General features: G+C 26.9%; 1 protein-coding gene across 3 annotated transcripts in view; it reads right to left on the reverse strand.

The window, feature by feature from the left end:
- Positions 1-22,802, reverse strand: part of LOC129971484 (ornithine decarboxylase-like) — a 41,036-nt gene that overhangs the window by 12,681 nt on the left and 5,553 nt on the right. The window contains exon 1 of one of the 3 annotated variants that reach the window (XM_056085301.1): positions 18,956-19,023. The exons of 1 other annotated variant lie outside the window; for it this stretch is intronic. The gene's annotated coding sequence lies outside the window, so the exon portion shown is untranslated. Of the gene's footprint in view, positions 1-18,836; positions 19,024-22,802 lie in introns of those variants that run through there. One more of the 3 variants, XM_056085300.1, reaches the window with a different exon arrangement.

The raw sequence follows: 22,802 nt of genomic DNA on the forward strand, positions 1-22,802 counted from the left end.
AACTTTGCTTGAAACAAACGTTGCAACTCTGTACATTATATAATTAAAATATTAAATAGTATAAAAGGTTAGATTATTACCATTTATATCATTTAACTTTTTATACTATAACTTAGAATATAAAAAGCTGGATTACTAACAAACATAAAAAAAATAATGCCATAAAATGTGACTGCACAGGAAATGATTTTGCGAATTTTTATTACTAATTGACTCGTAGTGTCAAAATAAACCAAAAAAAAATGAAATAGTTTTATGCAAAGAGTGCATTTTTTTCTTTTGTTTTTAAATAAGACAAAGTCTATGGGTGAACCATGGAGAAATTTTGAATATACTCCTTTCTCTGTATAAAAATGAAATGAATGACTGGTGCATTTCAAGAAAATTTTATTTTTTAAACTAGATAAAAATTAAGTTGGAAAGAATTTTGCAATTTTTGACCACGATCAAAATTAGATATATTTCTACATATTCCAACTTAAAAATTTGGCTTAGGAGCCGATGCTGAGTTTAAGGGTTTCATAATGTATTCTGTTAATTCTATGAGGTCACATTAATGTGTAATTAAAGGGAATAACTTAATTTTAATAAAGCTATTGTCGAAATTTTATTAAATATTGCAGAAAATACAATATTCAAAATAAATTTATTTTATCAACAGATACTAATAGTATTTTATTTTCAAATTATTTCATACAAAGATTTTAAATTAAACTACTCGGATTAAGATATTTCAAAAAAGAATCTTGAAAGCGCTAAATTATATTCATATTAATTTTTTTTCAGAATATAAATTATTCCGCAAAAAACAAACACTGTATAAATTTATTTTATTGAAAATTTAATATTTCGGTCTTCGGACTTCATTTCAATTTCTTAAAATCAACAGACCTCAACTTAAAAAAATTAAATTCATAAAAACCATAAAAATAAATAAAATTTCTCATTTGTTATATCTATACTTACAGGAATCTCTACAGTTAGACTTAAAAGAAGTGACTAACATGCCAATATTTTTTTATTTATCTTGAAGATTCCCGAGTTTTGTAGTTTTAATAGTATGATTAGGAATGATACAGGAACCCGTGTTCCCAGGGCTTGGAAACTAAATACAATAATTTAAGATTATTTATATAAGTAATAACTTCTAATTTTCTATGTTTAAAAAATAGTTTCTTAATCACTTGCCGTCCGGCTTACAATAACTTCTGAATTAGGTGGGCTTTTATTTCCCAATAGTGATTCTTAGACATGTGTCGAACCAAAACGATGTGTCGGAAGATTTCTTTCTGAAACTATACTAGTTCAAAATACTTTCTCGTGTTCTCTTCTTCGTGCTTATTGTTTATCTAGTCCCTCCCTGTAAGGCGCTTCTCATAGCAGAGACAAAGAAATCCTGATAAAAGCTAAAAAAATTGAACAATTTCGTTAAAATCGTGACGAATATAAATTATTAAAGAACTAATCGCTAAATTTTAGCCTTTTTTTAAATAGCGCTTGGATGTGTAGCAATATATATAACTGTGTTCATCCTTTCTGCTATATCAATTTCATGCCATAGAAATGTATTGATCCAGCTTCAAATTTTCTTTTCTTAACTAAACAGGATGCTTCATTGATGCTATGAGCTCGGTTAGTGTGAGAATCTTGATGCCTCAAACTCCAAGGTAATTTTTTGTGCACGGAATAAACAGAATGTAATCCTCTTTCATATGATCGCCTGATAGCGTATCACTTTTCAACTTTAGTTTGTAGTTGTGTGCCCGAAAAAGCCCGAGTCAGGGATTTGTCGGAGGAGACGTTTTAAAGCGAGTCAAAGCTCAAAGGGTTTATCACGGATCAGTTCCGGAAACACCGCCATCTTTAATGGAATTCGGATAGAAACGTATCTGTTCTTTGTTCACAAAGCCAGAACAATGTTACCGTATCACTGCAGGTTAAAATAATATTGAAATATCATTAAATCTTATATTCTTAAATTGACGATAAACGATCTTATGATGATACTTTAAAATAAATATTAAAAATCGCCTATTTGCCTTTTAAATATGTGCTTGAATTTATATCAAGATCAATAAAATTCTAATAAAGCAGCACATATCTTAGGAATACTAGCAGCAACAAATAAAAGCTACAGGTATTTAAGCAAGTCATTAGAATAGTTTTTGTAGTCTTTAAATGAAAATAAAAGTGTTCAAACCACTTAGCAAGCTATTTACTTACTAAGTGGTCACTTCATTATTTACGATTCAGTGATTTTCAATGAAGGGATGTTTTGAATAGATTATTCATTGATAAATATTGCTTTATTTTGACCTTGGGTTTCAATGCAAAAGTGCACCTGCACTTTTTGCTGAACGATCTCGTTGACTTTGCTTCTTATAAATCTTATCCAATAAATAAACTTATTTTGCTGACTGAATTACAAAATCATACTTAGTATGGAACATATCAACCTTGCAAAAAGCTCTCAAAGCTCTCAAAGGAGATAAACATATTTATTTATCATTTCTTCCTGTTTCAACAAGAAACGTCATATTTACATCGCTGATAAAGTCAAATGAAGGTAAAAATTTATGTTATGGATAATAATTTTTTTAATTTGCTTCAGTTACTAAGCGTAGCCATTCACTGGAATATTTATATTAATAAAATAAACGTTGGAAATAAACTTTGAGATAAAAAAAAATCTAAGAAAGTTGAAAACAATTGTGTAGTCTTAAAACAATGAAATCCCAATGGATTTATCAGAGGTTTGGGTTTCGGATTGTAGCAAATCCAAGTTAATGTTAACCGTTACAACATTTGTTATCTGATAGTGTTATCAACATAATATTTGGTTAACTCCTTGTGTTAGACAAATTTGAAACTTTACATAATTTATCTCTAAGAGATTAGCGACAAGTTTTACTGATGAGTTGTCATCTTATCTTATTTGATGCCTTAAGTAATATTTTGTACGGCTTTCATTTTTTTAGACACTTGCGAACTGTCTTGGCGCCCTAGCCATGTTTGGCATGTTGGCAAGTGTATGCTACCATAAATTCTTGGTCTTTTTTTTTTTATTAAGTTAGCTGTGAAACTAACGGAGTGAAAATGTCTAAAAATTTGCTGAGCTATGGATTTATGGTGAAAAGTTAATTCATGAGGAGTTCCACAAATTAAAGTAATTTACAATCACTTGTTTTACATATCCTGAAGATAAACTGTTACTAAAGGAATTAAAATTTAACAAAAAGATAGCATCACAATAAATCACATTGAAAATTATTGAGAGGGGGTGATGATTTCCTGCCACTTTTTTTAATTTTATCATTTCAAATTTTTTTAAATCTGATATATACAGAAACTTACGGCTTATTCCCTTTATTGATATTATCCAAAAAGTATTAAAATTGCATGAAAAACACATATTTTATTTTTTATTAAAGCAAATTCAGAAATTTTGGAACGCAATTTCAGACATCTTCATGCTATCTATCCAACGCCGTACAAGAAAATTGTTTTAAGTTGTATGTTCAATCTATCAATTTTCTCAATATTTATTATGTTAAGAACACCACCTAATCAATGCTTTCAGTAATGTAACCCACAATAAATGAATATACTTGTAACCACATTAGAATTTGTCGGTTTTGGTGGTAGAATGGTAGAATCAAGATTAAACTGAATGATTGTCTTCTCGAAAGTATGGTGTCGAGAACTTAAAAGGAGATTTTTATAGTTATGACTATCCACAATACCACCTATGTCGCAGGAGATATGACCCGTCATTGGAGAGGAGGTAATTTTACCCCATAATATTACTATGCTCATCAGGGAAGTGAGAATCAACCAATATAACAGAAATTTTTCATCCCTATATTTTGGATGCTCTACCGGTGGGAGTGAATGTACTTGTAACATAGATTATAAAGAAGATTATACAATGTCTTTTCCTTCGAGAAACTGGCATTCATATTTTCCATGTTTACATTAACAATCGTGAGCAATACGTATATATACGATATTTCTATTTTAATTTGATTTTATATGGAATAATAAGTAGAGTAATTATAAAGCAATTGATTTATTTATAGAAATATATGACAATAATAGAAATAATAGCAATATAGAAATATATAGCAATAATTTAAAATAGAAATTATAAAGCAATAAATAACACTTAAGGCTTTATTAATTAGAATTATATCAGATTAATATTCACTTTTATCTAAATAAAATCCCATTTTGTATCTACTTGAAGGTTAATGCAATTAGTTGCTATTAATCTGATAAGTGGCCATATGGTGTGTCAAAATTCCGATAATTCGATTTCTAAGTTATTCAAACTTAAGAAAGCTTGACCCAAGTATTATTTAATATTTATATAGAATTCGAATTCGTTATCTTTTAATTTGGAAATTGAGATTTACATTAACCCACGATAGCCTAACTTTACAAAATGCATGTTAGTCTAATGTGTTGTATTTTTACTACATTTCCTCAAAGTTTAGTAAAGTTAATAATAAAATATAAAAATTTGTGAAATTAAGACTTCATGAAATTAATGATGAAAATGAAAGAAGTAAGAAATTTATTAATATTTTATATATAAAATTACATTTAGATAAATAATTTATTTTTTGATTTAAGACACAAAAATCCTATAGTTTAGAACTTATAAGTTCATTTATAAACAGAATCACTTAGGGGAGAAATCTTATTTTTTGATAATTATTTTCTGTTATTCACTAGAAATTCTCTTGTGTATATTATATCTAATGCCTAGTTTATAGAAAACTTATATTATATAAGGCTATTCTTGTTAAGTCTCAAATAATCGAAATTCACAATAATTAGATAATACGCAATTTTATTTCAAAATTAAAATTCGGGCAATGTAAGCGGAACCGCCTCTTTCTCATCCAATGAAAATTCAAGGTTATGAAGTCAGGAGATATTACGGAAAAATGCCAGACGATTATTTTCTTTTTTTCTCGCCTTTTTTTTCTCCTTTCTCCCTTGTTTCTATGCAATCTGTATCCAACAGTATTATGGGGGATAAAAGGCTCATTTCCAACATGTCCTAAGTGTCCAATATAATCGTAACACGACAGCTCATTTCTAAATCTTTAGAAACAAGAATACACTGAACCATTATAGAAACTACTATGAATGATATAAAATTGTTTTATATAATCTTTTTATTAATACATATCATGCTAAAAATTAGTAACTATAAATCATTATACAACTCTCGGTTGTAATTAGATATATTAAAATATTTTTGACACATCAATTTTTTATAGATCATTATTCTTAAACATCCACATTTCTGCGATTAAAATTGTATAAAGTGGTGTGTCTCATTCAGTTTAATGTATAGCAATTCTAAACGAATTATTAGCTATTTCAAAACGTTATTCGGGGTTTTTGCTGATTAATAGAAATATTCGATGAATAGAAATATGATCTGAACATATTTATATAGAGTCCGATTTCACATCGTCAGAATTTTATGAAATACTATTCTTACTGTTATGAATACTTATATGAAATACTAAAGTATTTGCTGATTAATCAAAAACCATTTTCAAATATTTATGACTCAAACGTCAATGTCAGGTAAAATATATACGTACTAAAACTCTAATAACAATTTAAATTTGGGAATTATTCAGAAGATTCAATACACCGAAACATTAAATAGAGAAAAAAAAACTATATTTGTTTTTTAAGAAGTCTCATTTAAATTTTGGAGAATAAAGTTGAAGAAAAGTATTTTTTTAAATGTATCTGATTTATTTCACAATTTTACGCTCTCATGAAATAGTGCCCAGGGTACCTGTCCTACCTTGCTCATAATTCAGTGAGCTTTGGATACAGAAAAGATGAATTTTTAAAAATTATCAATATGTGGAGGAATTTTTAATAAATATGATTAACATTTTTAATAAATATAAAAATTTAGTTTTCGGAATCTTTTTAACAGTAAATTTGTTGACTCGATCAATATAAGATATAATTATTTATACCATTTTTGGGCAATTTTGCTCCTGGAAGTATATATCTATTACTACAGGTTTAGAAAGTAGCCAGTTTGGGCAGTTTACTGTGGACACCTAATATAATACAATATATTTTAATCATCATTTTTCACACCGTTTTAGTTTACTTTTACGTTGTTTAATTTAATATATTAGCATACCATTTTAAATCAACACTACGGCTAATTTGGGACAGACCTCGAAATTTTGAACCGCGGTTAGATGACGAGGATGACACCTGAGTTGGCACCCTTCTCCCAGCTTTCACACCACACCAGCGGGAGAACGTTTGGCTCCAACGGAATTAACGAGCACCAGATCCACTTACACGACGGTTCTTCGATGGAATTGAGTCTCGAACCTGGAACCCTCCGGCTTCCAAGCCAAGACTAATATTCAAATAATTATTTTCTAATATTCAAAATGCACTTTAAACGAATATTCTAATTCTGCCACGGTAAAGGGATGAGGCATTTATTTTTAATACTTACGTTTTGCAAAATAATAATAATAATAATAGAAAATATAATATATAGTACAGAAACAATAAAAGTAGATAAAAGATATACGAAGTTCATGCCTTCCAAAAATCATTATTGAAGTCATCGACGACAATAAGCTTGGAAGCACATGATATTGGTGTCTATGTTTAGACTTCGAATTAAAAAAGGCATTCTTTAGCAGTTCCAACTAACTGATCATATTCAGAGATCGATTTGTCGAAAAAGTAGGAATAGTTTTAATGCTTCTTTCTACGATTAACGGAATTTACTTAATTAATGATTAATTATGACCCATTAGGAAGGGTTCGTTGTGAATGAATTACTTTTAGTATTACCGAGAGCTTAGATTCACTAAAATACTGAAAAATTCTTTTATACAGCATGTCGCAAAACGTGAACCCTCATATGGTATTCAGGATGGAAATTGTCATTTATTTTCCAAAATAAAAATAGTCTTTTAATAAATCTCACGAAGGTCGAATTTCAACCACTTGGCACAAATTCTTTTCAATTTTTCTAGCATCACCAATAATTAGCAACTTCTTATGATATATATGACGTCAATAGATTTGATAAATGCACCCATAGGTATTATTGAAGGTCGCAAGCTTAGGAGGTGTGGTTTTAGGGTTAGTAAAAATATTGTGTTCCATTGAAACTTCCCCATTTCTACAACCAACCAGTTTTGAATCCTTAACACGTTTATTCGTGGGCTTCGGTTTATCAGAAAAACCGAAAGGCAAAAAAGAGAGAGACAGATTAATTTTAATAGCGGAGAGTGACTCGAATTTATTTTTCCTATACATAAAGCTACAACTGTTTTCTTAGACAGTTTTCAGAGACTTTTTATAAAAGATTAAGAGAGTTGCTTCTGGAAACTTATAATTAGGTTCTAAAAATATTCTGGATTTAAAGGGAAATCTACTTTATAAATAGCCTCTACATCTTTTATAAATAGGCTCGATATCTTTTATCTGACAGTTTATCATAGTATGAGAATTTATGATATTTATATCTGTAGTTGTTGGAAAATATAATTCTAATGAATTCTGAACAAAAAATTGTTTTGTTTTATGCTGAGAATTCATAATAAAGGAATCATACGTCTTAAAATTAGAATGGTTTAACAATTCATTTTAACATTAAAAATATTAGGTTTTATTATAGATTTCTGATAAAAATATTCTTAAATGATATCTTATTTTTGCATTTTCAGGACTTTATATATTAAATATGCAAATAAATTTATATTATTAATTTTCTTTTTTTTTATTTTAAAAAAGGAAGGTGGTGTTCTGATATTTAAATACGATGTTTTATTTTGACCTAGAAGAAATGTATTGCATTACGTTGTTCTTGTTTCTGATGGCACTTGCCATAGACATTCTCGCTGACAAAGTCAGCAATTTGAAGCCGAGTGAGCATGTCTTGTTTCTTCAGTAGAGCCAACTAGGGCCAAGGTCTTAGCTACTCACTCAAGGTCTAGGTATAAACTAACTTATTAACAGATAAACATATAATAACTACTGTTTTTATCTTCAGGAGTGCATCTTCCATCAGATTTCTTCATTACAATTGTTTTCTTCATTACAAACAATGATATAAACTCAACAGTATGCGTAATATAAACGAGATGCAGTAATATGAAAAATATGTAATATGGATAAATACGGCATGTAAAGAAATAAGATGATACAGCTGTCTGATATGCCAAACAGAAGTTAATTATGTACTTACATTCTGCCTGTTGATAGGAATAGGATGAAATGCGGGAAAGCAGACCAATGCTCTAGAAATATTACTCAAGACAAAGATTTTTTTTTTATTGATCGTGCCGTATACCAACGAGTTATTAGTGAGAATTTCGCAAAAAATTCTTGATTTTAAGCTCAGGACTGTTTTGGGGTAATCTATGAAAAACGCGCTTTCTGCTGCTATAAAATTGCAAGAATAATTTCTAAGTAGAAAGAATAATTTCTCAGTTTTCATAATTTTAATTTCATGATGTACAACTAATAATAACAACCATACCTTCTACCCTGCTTTAGCGTTCGCATTAAATTTGAATAATAGAGTCGTTTCAAAAATTAAAATATCACTGAGGTGAACACACAATACCCTTCATTACGACGAGGCGCATGCGTCCGTTACTCACGCATGGTCCCGTCATTGAAGTGGAAGTATCAAGCCCTGAACTATCGTTATACCGATTAGGTAGGTGAGAACAAACTGCTATACTATATCCTTCTTACCTATTTCTGATGTGCTGCTAATGAGATTATTTAATAGTATAAGAAAGCCTCATATAGGAAAACTTCTATGTTTGTATTTGGAGGTCAATATGAGCATTTAAAATTTTACTATACAATCCAATTTATCTTCCATTTAATTCAAATCTTGAATCTCCGCTTGCTGATTTTATCTGAAAGTGTACTAAATAAATGTTTTTTGACAGATATGCTTAAGGAATTCCTCATTAAATATTTCGTTTGCTACATAAGTCTAGTAGATTCTTTGATTCTTTTAATGTAATAAGAAAACTTGGACAGACATTTTTGGAACTTCAAGACTGTAAGTGTTTTGCAGCCACTTAAAATATATTTGTATTTCCAACAAGCATGTGATAATCAATCATTCTTAAAAAATTAACTGAAAGAAATGAGCAGTTTTACTTTTTATATATAATATATTGCATTAAAGCAGTGCTTAAAAAAATATGCAACATATTTATATTTGTCTACAGTTAATAAATACAGTTTTACTTTTTATCTATAACATATTGTATTAAAACATTGCTTAAAAAATAAACGACATATTTATATTTGGCTACAGTTAATAAATTCAATTACAGTTAAGTAAATCGCAAAACAAAAATAATCACATAAACTCAATTTTATTAAAATTCACTGCTAATTTAGAAATGATAGATGGATATATTATATTTTGTGCACAAAGAAAAACAAGTTGAAATGCCGCATAGATATCTTAAATCAAAAATTTTATGGTTTATGAACTTAAAAAGCAATACCCTCGCATAAATATGTTCTTGTTGGAGGAGGACCGAATCCTATACAAAGAAGTTATTTAATAATTATTGATAGATCATTAAGATTTCATATTAAACCACAGACTATTGAAAAAAAATTATTTAACAAAAAGAAATATTTTGTTATTTTTAATACTATTCTCTACCTTGAGTGCAATCATATGAAAACAGTTAAATTTAATTACTTGAATTTGGAAACAAAAGCCTAAAAGCATGCATTACGCACTTAAAATATGATTTATTTTAAATGGGTACTTATTTTCTCTTAATCGTTCTTAATTACCAGGTGTTTCTGTATTTTCAATGTCACTGCTGACGTCAATGTGACTCATCTATGGATACAAAATATTCCTCTAATTCACAATTTAAGGCGTGGCAGGAGAAAGTAGAAAACATTTCTAATTTAGAAACACCTACAGTACTCTTTTAAGCATAAGTGAACTTAATTTAATATGGAATTGAAGCAATGTAACCATGTTTGAATATACACCAGATACATTTGTTTTCAAATAATTTTAAACTTCTTTGAAATTGCACATAGCTTGTTTAGATTTTATCAGCATAAGCAGTATATTCTTCATGTACAAACGAGCGAATTCAATTTTCTAAATATATATAAACATAAACTAAAATCAGTTGCAATTTTTATGAAAAATTATCAGAGGAATTATTTTAAAATCTAACCGTCTGGTTTAGACTTCACCAAAAAATTTGAAGATATTTTGCTGGAATTTAAATATTCTATTTGGATCTAAAATTAGCAAAGAAATTATGCCATTAATTTACAGCTAACGAAGTAGTTTTCTTAAAATTGTATAAACAACAATAATTATCATTTTGTAGGTCTATTTTCCAAATGCCCAATCATCTTAGTTCCACGGCGGAGAGGGGTGGACTGTATCTCCAAGGTATTCTTAGTAAAATATTAAAATAAAAAGAAAGATTTTAGAATTTACATTGACTAGAAATTGAAAGATTGGCCAGAATTAAGGTTTATGCCAAAATCATATGACCAGATTTAATGAAGGGATAAAATAATATCAGCCGAAAAAAAAGTAGCTCATCTTAGAAACGGCAGTTCATAAACTGAACTTGAACAACGATAAAATTTATGGTTTGTACATGACACTCGTATCTGTCACATTTATTGTCAATAAAATTTCGCGAGAAATTTCGTTCTGTGATGATCGCTTTCTAAAATGAACCCGGATAAATGTCCGATTCATTTTTTTCAAAATTCATCAATATATGAATCGTCTAAGATATATAACTTCAGAGATATTTAATGTTTTTAATTATTCATTCAAATAAGTATCGACAAACAGTGACAAAATTTTGAAGATATATGAGAGTTTTCTTTGTGATCTTACTGAATAATATTTATAAAATTTTCTCATAAAAAGTTCAGTGAATTTTATTTTTATTTGTGATTTATACAACGTTAAGTTTAGATATATTAGCATCCTTGTTTGACGCAATAGCAGGGCTATTTTGTGGAGACTCTATAATTTTGACACGTGATTTTATAATAAAAAAGACAACTGACCAGTCTCTCTTACCCTTTCTAAATTTTCGTGCTACAACCATAGGGTGAAGTTTATTTCCCGACGGTAGATTCTTCTTACACAGATATGGATTCATTAAGAGGGTCTTTAGTAAAAACATGTTTCGAACCTCTCAGGTCACTAAATCGAAACCATATGATTCACAATTGCAATTCAGCTTCTATAAAGTTTAGAGTTTCATATTTGACTCTTCACAGTTGATGAGTCAAGTGTAATGAATATATCTAACGATTATGACTAATCAACTGTTATTGTTTGCTACTCCAAAGTATGTTTTAATTTCATTCATTCATTGCTAGAAAATAATATTTCATTATTTTTAATAAAAGTAAGGGGAAAACGCACGATAGTTATATAATTAAACTAAAATAATGACTAGGTGAGAATTATTTCTCTTTAAAAGGTAGTGTTAGATTTTTACTTCCTCATATGCGAAAAATATAAAGAAAAATATTGTAATCTTTAAAAAAAAATTGGAATTCGAAATTTTAACGAATTTCAGCGTTTCAAACCTTCCTAAGTCTGACAAACACATTTTTGAAATTATGTCTGTCTTTCTAGCTGTAGAAGAACAGTATAATTCAAACTGCTTTTAGCTAAATAGATGAATTTTGGTACTTCGTCTTAATACCACATTTATAGATTTCTATCAAATTTTCAAAGAAATAGATTTAGAGGTAATTCTGTTTGTCCGGCTATCCAAGTACAAAACGAAGAGATCTCGATGGATGAAATTTGGTACACATATTTATCATTTAAAGTGTAGATCCACATCAAATTTGGAATCAAATCTTTCTAGGGTTTACTGGTTGTTGATTTGTACTATCTCATGTACGTAAGCGAGATAACTCAAAAAGGCAATGGCTTAGAAAAGTGAAATTTTGTATGTGATCCTGTGGCTACAATCTTAGTATATTAGTTCTAAGTCACATTATAATTTTAATCGGTTGGGAAAAAACGAATGTAAAATATATACTAAATTTTCTAGTATCTGTGTCAGCGACTAGTCGTCAATGATCGTATATCAGATTTCGTAAAAACGATACATACATGCCATAGATAGATCTTTCATAATAATTTTTCTTTAAGGATATGCAGATAATGCACAAGTGCTGATTTGAATTTGAATTATTATGCTTTGAAAAATAGAATTCTCAAATTTAAAAATAAATATCGCGGCTTTCATAGCTCTAGCTCCACAATTTTATGCAAGGGAATAGGAACAATATCTTCATTAGAGATTAGGTGAGAAAGGCTTTAGGAGACCACTTCCAACAGTTTAGGAAAAAATATTTATTATTTAACAAATATTTTTCAATTGTAACAGTAGCAGCAAATCTACAATAGCATCTCAATACTACAGTAGCACCGCATTCAATTTTTTTTTATTAATAAGGGCAAATATTTGGAGGTAATAAAGTACTCGTTCAAGCAACGACATGGTAATATATTTTTTCTCTAAAGAAAGTCAAATCAATAAAAAAAATCTTATATAATAAACATTTTTGGGACTGTTGGATTGATAATAAATCTGTAGTTGTCTCACGTTTTCGCTTGAATGGCTGTTTACTTATTTTTCTTGCCCACTTTCATTTTTTAAGGAGTTTTTCTAGAAAAGAAATAAATAAAATAAGACTGATAGGTGTGACCTTATGGGACAGAGGGAATTTGATTCCAAATGAAAAGCAAACAACAAGCATATCAATGATTGAAAATGCCGTTTTTTCAGATTTAAAATTATTTAAGGAAACAACACTCAGCAATAATAGAATTTTAATGATGACCTTTATTATTTTTTTTCCTGGTTGGTAAAGATATTTTTTAACACAATTAGATCTTTTCTTAAGAAATAAAAATATTTAATACTGCTTACAATTAGCCTGTAATGTTTAATAATGATTCTATATTTTCTTACACTAAAACATATTTTTTTAAAATTCCACAAATCATAGGATGGATAGCGTACAAGATATTTTTTTTCATTCCTTTTTTTTAAACTTTAATCCTGAAGTGCTTTATCTACTTTTTTTCGGGGATATATAATAATATTTCAGGTATTCAGCAAACAACAGGCATATAAATGATTGAAACGACCGTTTCCTGAACCAAATAACTATTTGATGATTATCAAAGTTAAGGTTTATATTTTCATTGTTTAGAAATCCTCATTGTCAAGAATCAATCAGAGAGAGAAATAAAGGAATCTATCATAACGCAAAATACCTGCTTCATGTAAGCAACATAAGGTGTTAAAATTATTTTTAAATTAAGTAAAACGATAAAATTGTTCAGAAAAAGAAATCATAATTACAGTAAATTTTTAAAATAAAATTATTATTTTACTGATAATGCAGTGATGCTGATTACTGATAATGCAGTGATCAGTGACTACTGATAATGCAGTGTTGCAAAAAATGTAACACAATGCGATGCAAAACCTGTAAATATTTATCAAAAACTAGAAAATTAATAAACGATTTGCAAATGTTATTTCTTTACACCACAATGATGTATCATTTATAAAGCTATTATTCGCTTCATTCTATTATTTGTTTGGTGTTTATTAGTCAATTGTATATGTTATGATGTTAGAACACTTTTTTCATAGTAAATTTTGTTTTTTAATATTGAAAACTAATGGTTATTTTTGTCTTTTTACATGATTTAAATTTCATTTGTTACATAATAAGGACTTTATTGTTTATTTATAACTAACAGAATACAGGTGTGTGTTTTTTTTTTTTTTTTTTTTTTTTTTGCTAAAACTCAACTAATGTTTTTCGTTTGAATCATTATACAAATTATTAGAAAAAAAATAAAACCTTTTCTCTAGATTTTTTTTTTTTTTACATTTTATGATTTTAGTATCAATTGTTTTATTTTTTGTATTCATTTTCATTCCATTCTTTTTTGAAAAAAAAAAGCCATAAAAGTATGTTTAAATATATAAAACTCTACACTTTTCCTCTACACATATTCCTCTTTCAATTCAAACACTTGAACTTCACCTAAATTCTGTTACACAATCTCTAAAGCTGGTCAGAAAATGAAGAATGGGAGGAGAGAGTTAGAAAAGAGAAATTCGAGGTCAATGTTTTCATTCAATTATATAACATAACCTGCTTCGACGATACTCATCATTTAAGGATGAGACGCCAAGGACAAATACGTAAAGCATTGAAAGTTCTTAAGCTCTATGAGTATCGGATTGTCTTCAAAACGGGTTGTGAATTCATTAGATATTACTTTTCTCTAAGTAAGGAATTAACAGCCTATTAGGACGATAATAACATTAATTTAGATAATACAAATAAAAAGAATCAACACATTTACCATAATAAAGATATGAAAAAAATGCACGGAAGCGATTAATAAACTTACTCTCTAAAATGGAAGATTAAAGACCAGTATTCTACTGCATTCAGACAATTATTTTTTTTATTTATACCTTTATCTTACAGAAGATTCCTCTTGTAGACTAACTGATTATTAGTATGAATTACAAACATTAGCAAAAGAATTTATACAAATGCTCTTCATTAGTGTATTAATTTTGAAGCATTAAATGAAAAGAAAGTTTTTGTGAAATCCTAAATAATTTTGTGAAATATTGAATGACTGATAATTTTTAACGGAATGAAAAGAGTCTCAATTTTCTTATTCAAATATTTAAGTAAACCGGTGTTTTTAGACAAAACAGTTAATCGTACTATTTTTGTCTAATTCAAAATTAAGTGCGAAATTCTTTAAAAATAAGTTTTTAGATTGTAAAAATTACTTTGTCAAAAAAAATATTTTGTAGCAGTTAAAGTATAGTTAATAATATTAGAAAAAAGCTCTTCGGCATTTAAATCAAAATAGTATTTTTTCTGTAAATTCTGTAAAAAGAAAAAAGAAGAAAAGAGAAAGCTTTAAACACATAAACTCGTAAATAAAAATCATTAATTGCTTAAATGATATAATAATGATTTTCTGAAAAAAAAGTGTAAAGGAAATAATTCTTTTTATTTTTTATTTTTAACTAAATTAAATCTCTCAAGTGTTATACATTAAAAAATAAATGACTTAACCGTAAAAATTTAACTATTCCTGAAAAAGCTTTAAAAATAAATTTAAAGGAAGGATTTAGATTGTGAATTCTTGAAATCTCATTTTAAGAATTTTCTCTCCGTTTTTGAATAAATTTGATGAAGGACGGCACCATGATATTCAGATTATTGTAATTCTCCGTAATCTTACGAATCAAGTAAGGACAAATGAAATAACTGTAAGGACTTTTTTGATATTTCCAATAGGTTATTATGATATTTATATATAAAATTATTTAATATCTATTTGTAAAAGTATGCTAATTCAGAAATATAATTAATAGCATATAAAACAAGTCATAAATCTTAAGTTGTTATTCATGAAATAAATGAATCATTCTTTTGATGTTTACAATGATAGCATTTCTGAACAATTAAAATGATTCTTTTCTTTGATTGACAATTCGTTTCACTACGATGTTTGAGCTAAATGGCCGACATCTGTATAAACTTAATCAAAACCAAACAAAGATGTTCATTAGCATTCCTTTCACTTCAGTAATACTTAGTATCCGTTTCAGATTTCAGCTTTGTTAGGAGATTATAAACAATTTATAACTGATTTATGAATATGAACATAACTAAAGCGCCATTACATTAAGAGTAAATCGGCTAAACATTTTTAGAATTTGGTGATATCAATTTAATAATCGCGTAACATTTTTTTCTGATTTTTGACTATGTTTTAAGAATATTTTTGCGATAAATATTAGATTAACACTAGATTAATTACATTGTTGATCTAAAATTTAAACCATTTTCATTGTTTCAATAAATATTTGATTAAGGTTTTTTTTTTTCATTAGTTAAAAGTGAAGGTGGAAGAATTCTGTTTAGTAATTATGTAGTTCACATGTTAAAAATGAATTTGCATTACTAGAGTGAAAAATCAGAAGAAAGATGAATCGGACATTTGTGTTTTTAATAATGCTCTGATGTAATGGGATTAGTCACCGGTAGGAAAGTTCATGCACACAATTAATAGAACATATGCAAAACTGTTAAAATAATACGGATTTCATGTTTACAATTTAATGGAATCATCGCATGTATTTACATCTGTGCAATTTAACAAAAATATAACCAATGTTTCTGTCGAAGCAGCGGACCGCCAAAGACATTTGATATATAAAAAAAAATTAAAATAAAACAGTCTGAAATTTTGTTTTTAAATTTATTAATATAGTTATTGTAATTTAAGATTATAAAATATTTATAGTTACATAGTATGATTTTTTCTTCAAAAAGAATGACTAAATCTTAAAATCTTTTGTTCTAGGGAAAAACTCTATTTTATTTATATCATTTTGTACTTATTAATACAAAACTAGAAATTTTAAACGCAATAATACAACTCTAGATTTTCTCTTTGTGCATTTTTATGTTAATTATGCAAAAGTTTTAAAATTTAATCCAAAAATTTTAAAAAATATCAAAATTAAAATATAATATCAAAAATGTAATATAATATCAAAATAAGGATTATGAAAATTTTCTAATGTTAATGGTAATGTTCTAACGTTAAAGAAGAAGAGATAGAGCGGTTCAAATAATAGTAATAATTTCATCGGAGATTTCATTTTAATGTGAATCTATAAGTTATCAAAGTTTGTCAAGCATTTTTAACGTAATTAATTGAAATTGCAGTGAATATATTTTTTAATTTTATGTTTTTTCAGAAATGTTAATGCGAAAAAATTGGACAGCGATTTAAAAATAGGAATATATATTTTTGACTTATTAAAATATAATATTATGACCATTTTATGGCTGACATTCTTAAATATTCTAATTATCTGACATTCTTTTACTAATTATAAAGAAAAAATATTTCATCAGTCTAACACAAAGATTTGATCAATGAAAAATTACTATCCTTCTAGATTTATATATATATTTTTAAGTTTCTGTTTAAAAATAGAATACATGGCAACTTGCAACTTTCATCCTATTATGAACAAAAGCAGTTTTCGAGGCAATTATATTAAACTAAAAGCAATCCTAAGATCATCATTAGATGTTTAAAGAGAAAACGAGTTTTTTCAACACCGTTTACTATAATTTATACGCCAGAATGGTTTTGAGTATTGAAATGATTGCTGGAGATTAAAGAAATCAGATAAATGAGTTGGAATAAACTTTGTTTGTTTACAAATTTAGATTTGTTTACAAATAAAGAGATATGATTCGGTTGAGAACGAAATGATTTAAATCTCGACTTAGTGAACGGAAATAATAAGAATTAAATCATTTCGCATCGTCTGTTTTTATTTTTAAGCATAGAATATTAAAGGCATTTTAAATGCGAATGGGAAAAAACAGGCAATATAAAATTCATCTTCGAAAATGGTAAAAACTGTTGAAAGTTATTGTATTTTGTTGAGATGCAAAATAATCGCAAGATAAGAAAAACTATTTCAAATCAATCAGAATATTTGAAAAGGCGAACAACTTAAATGACTGCATGGAGCATTCAAAGGTCAAATAAAAAAATCACTTAATATTCAGAAACTGTAATTAAGAGCGTGGAGTAGGTCAATCACTCGATCATGAGCAGATTAAAGATAACATAATAAAGGTTTATCAGTAAAAAAATACAGAAAAATCATATTTTTCATTATATAGCTGATGGAATTGCAAGCAAAAGTAATAATCTGTGATAATTTTTAGTAGAAGAGTATTTTTATTATTATAAATTATATAAAATTTTCAAATCAGAAATTTTAGAATAATGAAAAAGCTCGCGGATGAATTCTTTTTCTTAGTTTCAAATTTTTTCTATAAATATTTCTTAATGAATTTTTTATTTTATTTAAATTATAATTTTGGATTAATATCGATATTCAAGATCATTACGATAATAGTTAAATGGAAAGTTGTTAAGTAACAGTCGGCGGCTAAATATTTCTTAAAAATATTGCAAATATATTGAAAAAAATTAGCCATATTTTTTATACAATTAAATTTAATGGATGTTTAATAATTTAATGGATCAAAAACATATCAGAGAATATTATATATTATTAAACATGGATGTTACTTTGTATCGTATTTATTTTTAAATTAATAATTCCAACATTAAAATATATTTTGAATGTTTTGAAAACAGAAATATATGTAAAAATATTTGGAAATATAAAATAATTTTTTTAAAATCAATATCAAAAGAAAGATTTACTGTCAGCATTTTTATACTGAAACATTGTAAAATATCATTTGATGAAATCTTTCTTAGCTAATTTTCTTTAGTTTAACATTCGTTAGGGTACAGCAAAATATGCATATTTAAATATAATACAAAATATTGTAGAAATATTGTAAATATAATACAAAATACTATATTACAAAAAAAAAGTTCAAGAAAAGTAACAAAAGAAAATAAGAAACTTATATATAGTATTATGCAAAACTTTCAGAGTGCATAATAAGTTGCCAAAAAATAATCTATCTTAATTAATATTAACGCACTATTAATCAGAAATTACTAAATTCTATTATCCAAAATCAAACAGTTATAATAATAATGAATTTTTACAGCTCCTTCATTTGGAGTATTATTAATATTCTAATTCAATTTTCTAATTAAAATGTTCATCTCTATTTACCTGATTAAAACTCCAAATTATCTCTTGAAATTCAATTATTATCTGACAATCAACATAAACCGTACCGCTTCACTCTGTGTGTATCGTTATTCAGAGGTGGTATGTAAAACTGAACTCACCTTGACTTCCAAGCTCTGCCAGTATATTCTCCCTTGGACGAAACCGATCCCGTAATATAAGTTACAACAAAAAACATAATAAGTCCACACATTACCTCAAACAACACGTGTTACGACCCTTTGCCCCTCCCCCTTCGCATGCCCTCCGTACGTTTCTCCACGGACGTGACAGTATTATTTCACAGGAAAGTGCTTTCAAGGTTCGATTGCTTCTTGCGAATCAAACGACAGCGGAACAGGTAGGGTGTAGGAAAGGAACTTGTGGAACGGATTTTTCGGGATTACAACAACAGGTGTGACACTTCTCAGATTTCGCTGCAATGCCTATCGACCGCAGGGAAGCTAACTACACAGGCGGTGCTATTTTTGGGTATAAAAATAACATGGGCAAAACAATCGAGTTTTCTGATTGATGATGGAAGTTTAGTCTAGAGTGTGATGACACTATGTGGGAAACTCCAGGGCAACATGTTGCCAAACAGTAAGAAAAAAGTAGCCGGTTGTTGCAAAGCGTGGATGAACGGATATACCCAAAGACAGCATGGGTTCAAGAATCTTCTTCGGTCTGCGAAATGTAAATGGTGTAAGGATAAAAGAATAATTCTTAAAGAATCAAATATTGACGAGTATAACATTGATGAGTTGTTTATGTGAAGCATGGCTTGTGTAAAACTTCCCAAAGATTAAGCAGAGTATGGTTTTTAAATTTCATGCTTCATTTTGTAGATAAAGTTAAAATAATATTAAAATTTAAAGTCTGCAAAATGATATTAAAAAGTCAGTCTTATCTATCTGCGTTAAGGATTTTCATTAAGTCTGTGAAAAGTCTAGCTTAAATGACTATTAATTTACAAATATAATAAAAGTAGTTCAATTATTTTTACGTAAAAACAAGTATCAAGTTTACCAAAATATTAATATTCTTATTTGTTCTATATATTATTAAATTCTAATAAAACATTTATTTTTCGATACCTAAAGTATAACTGTTTCAAACTTTAATATTTAAGATTAAATTTATAATTTTTATGCTATAATAAAATTATATACATTATATTATACATGTATATTATATTATGCAAAATAAAATTTGTATTGTTATTAAACTTTTTTTTAATCTTACCACCTAATAATAACAACTGCTTAATTTACCATGGCGTCAGATTATTAAAGTCTTTCTCTTGCTAAATCCGATTATATTATTATCTAAATCAAGATCTGAATATCAAATTTAATTTTTGAGAAAAGTAGATGGATATACTATAAAGGAGAGATTCCAGTTTTTCTGAAAATTTAAAATTTATTTATTTTTATAAAGAATTAGAGTTTTTTATAGTCCAAAATCTCATAAAATCCTTTTTTTTTTATCTCAGCTTTAAAAATATAGTCCTAGATCAAATTCTATATTTAAATTTTAAATGGATTTTTTTTATTACGATATTAAAATTATCATTTCAAGTATTATATGGAATATTGTTAGCTTTTTTTTTATTTTGCTTTTTTACTCAATAGCTATTAATAACTTCTTTTCTTTAGAAGCATCCTTTAAGAAATTAATAAAGTAGAACACGCGAAAAGAAAATTGCAGTTGAAATTTCTTGATGTTGCAAGGAATTCGAATAATAATTTTGCCATTTAATGAACATGAACATTATATTCTCATTTTGATTCAATCGAAAAAATTATATATGGAAAGTGCTACAAAAATTGTAATAGTAATAGATCAAGACAATGAAAGGAAGAATTAGAGTATAAATATGAGTGAAGAACTGATTTTAAACAAAAAAATATAGCTACACGTAGTTTAATTAAACTGGTTACTGAAATATAGATCGGTATTTGACTTTCATGATGTCAGAAATGATGAAAGTTTATTCTACTATTTAACTCAAAATTTTTGCCATCGAATAAAACACAAACTTTTGAGTTAATTTATTGTAATTTTTCGGGAGTTTAGTAAATATCTAAATACATTGGATACCACTTTGTACTTAACCCAATGAATAGAGTTATAAAGATTTGACTCAACATGAATCCATTTAAAATATATCTGGAAACAAAACAAAACAAACAAACAAAAAACAATTTTCTGCCGAAAATTTAATTGACATATTTACTTTGTATCGAAAATTTTTCACAATTACGACGCAATTTAAAAGCATCCAACCATATTGCTTTTGAAATATTACCAAAATCAATAATGGAATAAATATTTTTTTTTTCTTTCAGAATTTAACACTCAGTAATCTCTCTGTTAAAACGGCGTTGAAATTAACATATACTATTTAGTTATAATTTTTTTCAACGAATATGAATTAGTATTAATAAACTGAGAAACACATGATACGTATTAAAAATTTATTTTAATGAATTTATTATTTTAATTTATCAAGCAAGCTATGTTAATTAAAAAATTAATAAAATTTTATCCATACATTTTATAATTAATATATAATAATCCATAAAATTTCATTATTAATAAATAATAGTTCATAAAATTTTATTATTAATAAATAATAGTTCAGAAAATTTTATTAAATCTTTTCGTTCTTCAAAAGTAGTCAATAAATTATTAAATTAATCAATCGTTAAATTATTTTAAAATATTTGAAAACAAGAGCTAAAAACAGAAGAGATGTAAGCACGAATTAGTGTCGTGTAAGCTTAGAAATATTTCAGACAACTTTTTCATTGATAAAGTAATAACCTATCACCTCAGGATAGTATACTCGCAGGTTTGTTTAAGAAGTTATGGCCATTTCTTTCAGTATATTAAGGAATTATTTACTTAAATTTTCAGATTTATTTAATCTTTTAAGTACAGTTAAATAAACATGTTGTCATTGTTTGACAGCTGTTGCGACAATGGGGTTATTGACAGATTTAAGATGTTGAACTGTAAACCACATGTTCATAAAAAACATTGCATCTCCAAAAGCTGCGAAGAGTAGTTTAAATTCTTATGTGGGATAAGATAGTTATCTCACTAGAATTAGTACTCTGATTTCTATCAATATTTATTAGAAAGTTTATGAACTTTAGTGAATTAAATCAAATTGGAAACAAACTCTAATGTCAGCCACAAGAATCGGATTTTAAAAAGTATCTCAATCCAACTTTCAAATTCATAATTTGAAATCTCAAAAGAAATCTCAAAAGTTATAATTAGTTTAGTAATACTCGGATTTAACATTTTATTTTTTTATTTAATTATAATTTATAATTGTTATTATTTTAACTTTTTTGATTTTTAACTGCTTTATTTGTGAATATGCTCTTGCAAGCAACCGTTATTAAAATATCAAATTGAATGATTTTTTTTCTTTGCTTAAATTCTTACAACTAACTTATCTTTTTAAAAAACTAATTGATACATACCTTTTAAAAAACTGATATTGAAAATTTCATTAAAAACATTATTGAAATCTGTCTTTAATTACCTTTTATCTTTTTAAATTGGAAATGTTTAATTTATTTTAAATCAGGAATACAATATATATTTCATTAAATAATCATATTTTAAATTAAGGCTAAAAAAATTTGCATACCATTATTATTATCATTTGTATTCATTAGACATTCATTGATTCAGAAAAATTTTTCAGCATAAAATAAAAATTATTTTAATTACAATTTTATCAAAAAATATAATTCCAGACTAATAAAGCAATGAAGCGATATTTCATAACTATAAATCTTATTTTATACATAAATCAAAAACCAACCTTCATGATTGTTTAAATGATTTTGATAATAAAAAAATACTCTATCCTCGTTCAAGTATTCATAACAATAATAAATAATATGTTAAACTGAGAAAAGTAAAGCAATTTACCTCCATAATTTT

This window comes from Argiope bruennichi, chromosome 6 (assembly GCF_947563725.1).
Source record: "Argiope bruennichi chromosome 6, qqArgBrue1.1, whole genome shotgun sequence".
Taxonomy (NCBI): domain Eukaryota; kingdom Metazoa; phylum Arthropoda; class Arachnida; order Araneae; family Araneidae; genus Argiope; species Argiope bruennichi.